This window comes from Theobroma cacao, chromosome 9, assembly GCF_053813885.1.
Source record: "Theobroma cacao isolate CCN51 chromosome 9, ASM5381388v1, whole genome shotgun sequence".
NCBI lineage: Eukaryota > Viridiplantae > Streptophyta > Magnoliopsida > Malvales > Malvaceae > Theobroma > Theobroma cacao.
This window is the reverse complement of record NC_142647.1, coordinates 13,570,069-13,580,219: the sequence shown is the minus strand read 5'-3', so window position 1 is coordinate 13,580,219 and position 10,151 is coordinate 13,570,069. Positions and strand designations below refer to the sequence as shown.

At 33.8% G+C, this 10,151-nt stretch overlaps 1 long non-coding RNA gene across 1 annotated transcript; it reads left to right on the top strand.

The window, feature by feature from the left end:
• The first annotated feature begins 4,540 nt into the window (after window positions 1-4,540).
• On the top strand, window positions 4,541-6,475 carry LOC148760741 (uncharacterized). Its single transcript, XR_016028569.1, has 3 exons — window positions 4,541-4,673; window positions 5,323-5,406; window positions 6,275-6,475. It is a non-coding gene; the product is annotated as an uncharacterized LOC148760741 (long non-coding RNA).
• The last annotated feature ends 3,676 nt before the right edge of the window (window positions 6,476-10,151 follow it).

Here is a 10,151-nt window from a genome sequence, read left to right as displayed (position 1 = left end):
TTCGCACCACCTCTTTAGCCACGGTTGCGTCCGACTCACCCATAAAAGAAACACAACTATGTTGCCTAGCCTCTTTAAGCTTCTTAGAATCAGAAACATCCAGCACTGGTGGTGGGATAGGAGGTGGGGATGGTGGTACTGAAGGAGCAGCCAGAGGAACTGTAGGAAGAGCTTGACCAGCCTGAGCCTGGCCAACAATAGCAGTAAAGAAGGCTGCTAATGCCTGAACTGCCTCAAGAGGCATAGCAAGAATACTAGTAAGTGGCAGAGGAGGTGGAGGATGTGGAGGAGTCTCGGTTTGTTCAGCAGCAGGTGCTGCCCGAATGGTGGATACAGTCGATTCCTCCTCTATTGCACCTAACTGACGACGTTGAAAACAACCTCTTCCCCTCCCAGCTGATCTAGTGAAAGGTGGTTGTTTGCGTCGAGGAGACATAATAATCTATAAGAGGGAACAAAGTGAGTTTAGGCAACCTCAGGCTCTATATGCTTATGCATGTATTTTATTCAACCTAACCTAACTTAACTCGGGGCCACACTGACACTGTAAATTTTTAAAACAGCTTTAAAATAACTTTAAACCCAAAACTCTAATCTTTCAAAGCAACAGCTCTGATACCAACTTAATTGTCACGACCCGAAACTCCCATCGAGCCCGTGACAACCGCCGCGACGTCTCAATTTACATTCATTACCCGGAATGTCAACCGAGACCCCGCAAGGCTTTAATATCAGCTTCTCATTTCCCCTGTGGGTAACTGTTTCCAAATACCACATTTTAAAAGATTTTAAACTGTTTCCAACTTAAACAAATGAAATAATAATTTTCGTCTCACAAGGGTATTTTTGTCATTTATCCCAAAAATCTAAAAAATCATCTAAAAATATAGTATGTAAGTGGAAAACACATATTTCTTAATCAAAAATAATTTTGGATGTCTAAAACATTCGTTTAAAATGGAATTATGACTATTATAATAAAATAAAAATATTCAATAAAATATTCAATTTTCACATAAAACGATATTTTAAGAACACTGCATAAATAATTTTTATAGCGTAAAAGCAAAATAAATTCTTACATACCGTAATACAGATAACCAAAGTATAGAATTTAATTTACAGTGACACGTGGGCCCCCGAATGACCAAAAGTATAAAAAGAAATGAACCTACAGTCTTTGGATGTGGCAAGTTCAACTGTAATCCTCGCCGATATCAGTTATTTACAATCTATTCTGAACCTGAAATGGGTGAAAATGAGGGTGGTGAGATTATAAAATCCCAGTGAGTAAACAAACATCACTCAAAATATCTAAAGTCGAGTAAAAGGAGACTATTAAAACATTTCATCAAACTGTAATTTATCATCTTTCAACTTATTTCAACCAAATGAAATCAATTTATTTAAAGCAAGTAATCAGTATGGCTTATGAATTTCTTAAAAAGCTTGGCTCATGCCAAAAATTATTATCATACTCAGTTATTTGGGATACCTTGGCCGAGGGCTATCCCAACTGAGTCCGCCAAGGCTATTAGAAAGTCATGTTTTTATTTTGAAAACATAGCCATTCCTTGACGTTGGCCGAGTTCCCCTTCACGAGGTGGTTTGGCGTGAAGTGAACTCTAAAAGTTATACCTCAGGAGTTACCCTACTCGCCTCTCCAACCGAGGTAAAAATATAACAGGATTTCGTGCCCCTCTAATAGGCTAGTCCACAGAATCCAGCCCACTGCAGCAGGTCAAACCCACCATACAATAAAATTTTGACAGCATGACAGGGCTAATATATTACTACCCAGCCTGCAAGGGTAAAATAAAGCAATTCATATAATTCATAAAAACACAGCCCAGCCAGTCATGCCAATACAATAACATAAGCCATTAATTCAATTTTAAATTTACAACATATCAGTGGTCTCCAATTACTCTATTTTTCAAAATCGTTATTTCGTTTCAAGACAATTTATAAAATATTTTCATTTAAACTCATTTTGTTTACAAAACATAAAAATTTACCATTTGAACTCATTTTCATAAAATTCACCAAAACCGAATAAAAACATACTTTAGATAATTAAAATGATGGTAAGGTTACTCACCGTGTCTAGAGTGAGGATTTTTGAAATACTCAGACTATTGGTCCTCGGGTGCAATTCCCTTGCCTTTATTAGAGGACTCACCACCTTGACACAGTACAAAATCGAGAAATTCACCACATTGGTACTAAATTGAAATTAAACTAATTTAGACTACTAATGCTTGATATGGAATGCAAAAATGTCTAAATTTTTGCCTAAATGCGGTGTTAGCCTATTTCGGTCTTTTACCCGATAAATTGATATACGCGTCCGTTTAAACTCCAAATTAATTTTTTTCAGTTTCTATACCTCAATTGCACCCAAATTGACTTAATGTCCCTCAGTGTGGTGCAAATTATCAGTCCCGATAATAAATTACGAAAATACCCCTAGTGGGTAAAAATTTGTATTTTTGCTCCGAAAATTTCCATTATTTTTCTAGGCTCATAATTCATCATTATTCATCATAATTCCTCAAATAACCATCAAGATCAGCAGCCAATATTCCCCTAGAAAATTCAGCATAATGGGTTTCAATGGGAGAAAATTATATTTCTAGCTTATTTTTGCTATATTTCAATATAACTTAACTAAAATCACTTAATTCAATTAAAATCAACCAAAAATCAAGCTCAAAACTCATCCATGGAGGTTTGGCCAGCATGGGTGTCCATACCCACTTTCTAATTTTGCATGGAAATGAGAAAAAAATGCATGGGTAGTGAAAATCACAAGGAAAATCAATGAAATTTACCTTTTTAATGCTTGATTTCTTGATTTCTCTTGATTTTCTCCAAATTTTTCAGGTAGGATTCTTGTTTTTTTTTTTCCCCTTTTCTCCCCTGGTTTGGACAGCTGAAGAAGATGAGAATTCCGGAATTTTCACCTTTTTAAAGGCTAAAATAATATAATATTATTTTATTCATTTTTTTAATGTTTTATTAATTCCTTAAATTCTAGCCATCCATTTATTTTCAAATTTTCACCATACACTTGTCCCACATATCCATAGCTTAGGTAAAATTCTCAGACTTATCCAAAGTCTTGGTGGAGTAATTTTTGAAATTTACACTTTTACCCCCGTAAAAGTCAAAATTACATTTTTGCCCCAAAAATTGAAAAATTGCCCATAGACATATTTTTCATCCCTTATACTCATACCATTCTCCAATTTGTCAAATTTGATCTAAATTCTCTCAAAATCTCAAATTTTGTCCGCGAGTGGCAAAATTACGATTTTGCCCCTACACTCTAGAAATCACTGGAATTAAACTTTTTCACTGCCAAACCCTCAAATTATACTCCAATACTCAAATCATACTCCAATAAGTCAAATGGGGATAAAAAAATTCTTTTCTAAAAATTCCCATTGTGTCCTTGGGTGGCAAATGACCATTTTGCCCCTAGACAGTAAAAATTCTAGTTTGACTTCAAATTGATCCTCGAACTCCAAATCACCATATTAAACCATTCTGGGACTTTAATATTCTTAATTTCATTTTAAATTCTCTATTTGATCTAGTTCGAGACTTAAATTAACTTAATTGTACCATTTGGTACATTGTCGTCTTTTAACGATTTTTCTTTCAGGGCTTTCCAAGTATGCAAGCATATTGTCAATCATATGAATGACATGGAAAGTATTTTATAACGTCGGGCTTGACAATATGGTTGATCCAAGTGGGGGAGAAGATGACAAGCCCGACTCTACAGAAAATATTTGTGATGACATACATGTGGTGGATAGCATGTTTACATGCTAAGATAGTCTTGAAAAATTTACAAAAGTCGGTATTGTACCTAGAGGTACAATAAAGTTGATTTAAGCCTCGAACTAGATCAAATAGAAAATTTACAATGAAATTAAGAATTTTAAAGTCCCAGAATGGGTTAATATGGTGATTCGGAGTTCGAGGATCAATTTGGAGTCAAACTGGAATTTTCGCTATCTAGGGGCAAAATGGTCATTTGCCACCTGGGGACAAAATGGAAATTTTTAGAAAAGATTTTTGGCCCCATTTCACTTATTGGAGTAAGATTTGAGGTTTAGAAGTGAAAAATTTTAATTTCGGTATAATTTGGAGTAAAAGGGTAAAATGGTAATTTTACCATTCGGAATCGAAAATTTAATTTTTTGAAAGGATTTTGATCAAATTTAATTATTTGGAGTGTGAAATGAGTATGAGGAGTGAAAATTATGCATTATGGAAAATTTTCAATTTTTGGGGTAAAAATGTAATTTTTGAAAAGTTCGGGGGCAAAAGTGTAATTTTGAAAAATTTGCTCCACCAAAACTTTGGAAAAATCTGGAAATTTCACTTAAGACTTGGATAAGTCAAAGGGAATGCATGGTGAAAAAAATAGGACAAGTGGATGGCTAGAAAAAAAAATGAATTAATAAAATATTTAAAATATGAATAAAATAATATTATTTCATTAAACAATAAAAAGGCATAAAAAAAATCAGCCCACCCATTCTTCTTCTTCAACATTCGGCCAAGCAAGAAACAAGAGAGAGAAAGGAGAAAACAAAACCCTAGAGAGAGAAAATCAAAGAAAAAGTGTGAATTTTCAAGGAAATTAAGTGAAAAAGGTGAGATTTTTTCTATTAAGCTTGAGTTTTCTTATTCCCAAGCATTTCTCTTTATTTTCTATGATTAAATTACATGTTTTCATGATGAATTCAATTCTGAAAAAATGGGTTAGGAGAGAGAAAGTTGTTGGATTTATTTGATTTTAATTTATGTTAGTGTTTTTAGTTAGTTTAGCATATTTAGAAACAAAACAACAAGAAAAGAATTTATTTTCTCCCCCAACCATTAATGGCTGAATTTACCATGTAGTGAGTGAGGATGAGTTTGATTTTATTCTAGGAGAATTGGTTAAGGAATAATGAATTATGAGCCTAGAAAAATAATGGGAATTTTCGGAGCAAAAATACGAATTTTTACCCACTAGGGGTATTTTTGTAATTTGCCGTTGGGACTGATAATTTGCATCACACTGAGGGACATTAAGTTAATTTGGGTGTAATTGAGGTATAGAAACTGAAAAGAATTAAATTGGAGTTTAAACGAACCCGTTAGGAATTTAATCGGGTGATAAGACGAATTAGGCTAATACCGGATTTAGATAATTACCAGTGCCTTTTTGCATTCCATATCATGCATTGGTAGTCCAAATTAGTTTAATTTTGATTTAGTACCAACTTAGTGAAATTCTCGATTTTGTACTGTGTCAAGGTGGTGAGTCCTCCAATAAAGGCAAGGAAATTGCATCCGAGGACCAGTAGACAGAGTGCTTCGAAAGTCTGCATTCTAGACATTGTGAGTAAACTTATTATCGTCTTAATTATCTAGAGTAGTTTTATACAACTATGTGATTTTATGAAAAATGGGTTTAAATGGTAAATTGTTATGTTTTAAGGGAAATTGTGATTTTATAAAATGATTTTATAAATTTTCTGAAAAATCGAATATTGGTTTTGAAAATAGAGTAATTGGAGACTGCTAGTTTGTGTTGCAAATTTATGGTTCTGAATTGAATGGCTTATGACAATAAATGAGCATGAATGGCTAAACTGATTTTGGTGTTATAATTATTTATACTCTGTATTCAGCCTTGAGAGGCTAGGTTGTGATAAATTGCCATGACATGCTAGAATGAATTTTATTGATTGGTGGATTATATATTAATTATTTACTGCAGAGGGGGTTCCGTGGACCAGCCTATTAGAGGGGCACGGTAAACTCCATTATATTATTACCTCGAACGGAGAGGCGCGTAGGGTATCTCCTGGGGTATAGCTTAGGGTTCACTTCACGCCAAACCACCACGTGAAGGGGAACTCAGCCAACGCCAAGGAACGGCTGTATTTTTTTCAAACAAAAATATATTTTAAGTATACACAAAATTTTAACAGCCTTGGCGGACTCGGTTAGATGCCCTGCGCAAGGTATCACCGAGTATGAGTTTTGGCACGAGCCAAAGTTTTAAGAAATTCATAAGCCAAGTTGATTTCTCGATTTTTATGTATTGATTTTATTTGGTTGAAATGAGTTGAAAGGTAATGAAATTACAGTATGATGATTTATTTTAATTGTCTCCATTTACTCGACTTTAGATACTTTAGATGGTATTTGTTTATTCACTGGGATTTTATAATCTCACCACCCTCATTTCCTCACATTTCAGGCTCAGGGAATTTCGTAGTTAGCTGACTTGAACAAGGACCTTCATTTGGACTCGAGTCGGTAAAAGCTGTAGGTTTCCAGCTTCCGATGCATTTTTGATAGATATGGGCCCACGTGTCACTGTAAAAGAAATTTTATGCTTTGGTTATTTGCTTTATAGTATATATGAATATAATTATCTTTTACGCTATAAGAATTATGTACCGATAGTTTTATGAAAATTATTTTACAAGAAAATAGTTTATTTTATTGAATATTTTTATCATATTCAAATGGTCAAATTTTCACTTCAAATGAACAGTTTAGATACTTAATTTTTTTTAATCATTAAATATATATTTTCGGCTTACCTACTACATTTTTAGCAAGTTTCGAGGTTTTCGATAAAAATGACGAAAATGCCCCTGTGAGCAAAAAAAAAAAAACAATATGTTATGTTATAATTTGGAAATGATTTGTAATCCTTCGTATTTTGATTATTTGATAACTATTGCTCACCGGGGAAGTGCGAAAGCTGATACGAGAGCCTTGCGAGGTTTCGATCGACATTCGGGGTGAAGAATGTTTGTTGAGGCTTCGCGGCGGTTGTCACGGGCTCGATGGAGAGTTCCGGGTCGTGACAATTTAGATTGGTATCAGAGCATGGTTTAAAGATCAGATATTTTGATTTTAAAGCTTTGGATTTTAAAGTTTTTGATTTTAAGGTTGTTTTAAGAAATCTACACTGACACTACGTGGCCCCAAGTCCAGTTAAGTTAAGATAAGTTAAGTTAAGTTAAGTTAGGTTAGATTGAATAGAATGTATGCATCTACATATAGAAATCTACCTATTTTTGAGATGCATAAATAATTAAACAATTACTATTTGATTGCATATAGGTTTTGAGGTGCACTGGTGACACATACACCATGTCTAGGAGAGACGGTAGTCCCGACGCCTCTCATAGTATTAGCGAGGGATCGCTAGATTCTACTGCTAAGAGCCGGTGGCAACCCGAACCTAGTAGTCCAAAAAGTACAGATAGTAATAATATTAATGTAAGCATAAAAGGTTCCCTTTTGAGAAAATCTAAGGAACATGTTAAAGAAAGGGGGAAATTAAGGATAGCTGAAGGAGGTATTCGTTCTAGGAAGAGCGTGACAGTAGTCCGACACTTTCCACCAAGCTGTGGGAGAAATGTAAGGGGACAACCAGAAAAGGATAAGGAGAAAGTAACAGTGGCAAGTAAACCTCTTAGAAAAGTGTCAGGTGTACGACATTTTCCTCCCGGTTGTGGAAGAAATGCTGCACCGGTGAGTGATGAAGAATATAGGAGAATACAACAAGCCTGGATTGAAGAACAAAGGAGAAAATCTCAGGAGGAAGAGGATCCATTGATGTGCCCGGATCAGGACAATGAGGAACCTAAAGATGTTTAATACTTTAGTTGAAGTTGTATTGTCATAAATCTAGGCAAGTGTCGTTTAAGGGAAGATGTAGTAGTTACTTGTGTAAAGGAGTTAGGAGTGGCTTTTATTTTGTATGACTTGAACGGAATGTAAAATAGCAGTTTAAATAATTGGATATGTATGGGAATCTTTTAGTATGATAGAGATAAATTGGTAATATAAGGTTATAGAAGGAAGCAATAAGGTTATAAATGACATTCGGAATGGATAATGTGATTACGTTAATGATTGTAATTTAAGCATGAAGGGGATTATTTAGTGATGTTATGACACTATGAGATAATAGTTGGGCACAAATATAACCCAATGAAGTTAAATTATGAAATATGGGGAATATAAAATTTTGATTCAGTAAGGATTGTGAGAATAAAATAAGGAGGAAGCTGAGCTGTTTTCGTAGTTAATTATACCGAAAGTCAATAAGATTATTGGAGTATAAGACAAAGAAGATAAATGGGATAGGGATGACAATAAATTTGAGGAAAGTTGTAGATAGTGAGCAACTTATGTGTGGAGTGGTATATGTATCATGAACTTATTACACTGTATGGAAAGGATGTTATGAGGTGGAATTTTATGAATGTTGATAAAAGTCAAAAGATGACATGAGATGAAAGTATTAATTTGGCTTAGTGTGTATGACAAGAAAATAGAAGGTACCTATACTTATGGAACTCATGATATATATCTAGAAGGGAAACCACTGGTTGAGAATGATTGATGTGGTGACTTTGAAAGCAGACAAATAGCTTTGATGAGAAAATTTCTACTAACTACAGTGCTTCAACATTGACTGTTCAACGCTGTAATGCTCCGAATACCTCACGCTTATGATGCATGAGTAAGATGGGAGTGACACGATAATGAGCTTACAAATTGAATTTTGGTTGTTGGTCTTTGTGTTTTGTTATCTGGGAGTCTTAAATATTCTGGAGAATGTTTACCCAAATGAATTGAAAAACTTCTTTATTGCCTTGTATATAGGCATATAATTAAAAGAAAAAAAAATTGAAAGATTCTTGAAATGACTATATTGAGATGAGATACCAAATAATGAAAGTGTGAAGGAAGAATTACGAGACTGGTATAGAAAATTAGTTTATATAGAATATCATTACGAGAATTTGTAATATCTGTTTTGATATAGTAAAATGACAAGGGTTAGTAACAACATGAGGCTAATTGTGTGGCACCCTGAAAACCTATGAAGACGAGTTAGGGATTGAATGGATGAGTACGTATTTATATATCTTTAAGATTAAGTGTTTTAGGAATACATAAACATCTTTGAGAAGAGATTATAATCATACACAGCAAGTATGAAACGTAAAATTTTTAAAACTTGCTGAGAAGCTTAACGGCTAAATCACAAGTTAAGGGATCACATGCTGTGAGACATAAGTTTAAGATAGATATTCCCAAGGAAATACTCAAGAGAAGTTTTGCTCTGGATCTCGTTAAAGCAAGCACTAAGTTATGTGATTATAAAAAGAAGTTGTAAGCTAAGAGTGATATTAATATTAGTATTGAAAAATACTTGAGGAGAATCTAGTTTTAAGTTTTACAATTTCAAGTACAAATTATAAATTAGTTAAGGAAGAATGATGTTATGTTCATATGAAGGAGTGGAACAAAGGATGATAGAAGTTGACCTTGAAAATGAAGTCAGATAATGAAACTTTCCTAATATATTATGGAAATTGGAATTCGAAAATGCTTAAGGCATACATGATTCAAATGGGTTTGAGTCTTAAGTGACAAATCAATATCGTAATGCAAGAAAGATACAAGGTAATATAGAGGCATGAAAGATGATTAAGGACAAAAAGGATGACTCTTAGGAATTGTGGTATTGCATGAGATGCAATGATCAAGTTGAGATAAATCTTTGAGGCATCAATAGGATTATAAAGCATACACGTATAATAGATTATAATTCAATGGAGATGACATTGTGATGAATGATATATAGTATAAGGAAACTCAAACATATGGTTGGAAATGATATGAATGATATGAAGTTATACACAAGTATAATAAGAAGGTTGACATGCACTATAAGAATTATTATATTGAAACTAGGATTGGGATACAGATGAATAATGGGGGAATGTAGTCCAAGGCATGTGAACACATGGATTCCTATATATAAAGAGAGAGGTTGACATTTGAAAATGCATGTATATATGTATATATGAAATTGATAATTTTACTAACTGAAGTGAAGAATGGTTCTCGGTAATTGGGAGATTTTGAAATAGTGTCTAGAGAGGTTAGTGAGCTAAAGTGTTAACAGACATGTAATGAACGATTAAAGTTATGAATGACTTTGAAAGTAAACCTTAAATTGTTTAAGTTTTTAATGGAACTCCATTAAAGGAAGGGTTTGGACCAGTATAAGATGGATGAATCAAGGTTGAGAAAATTGG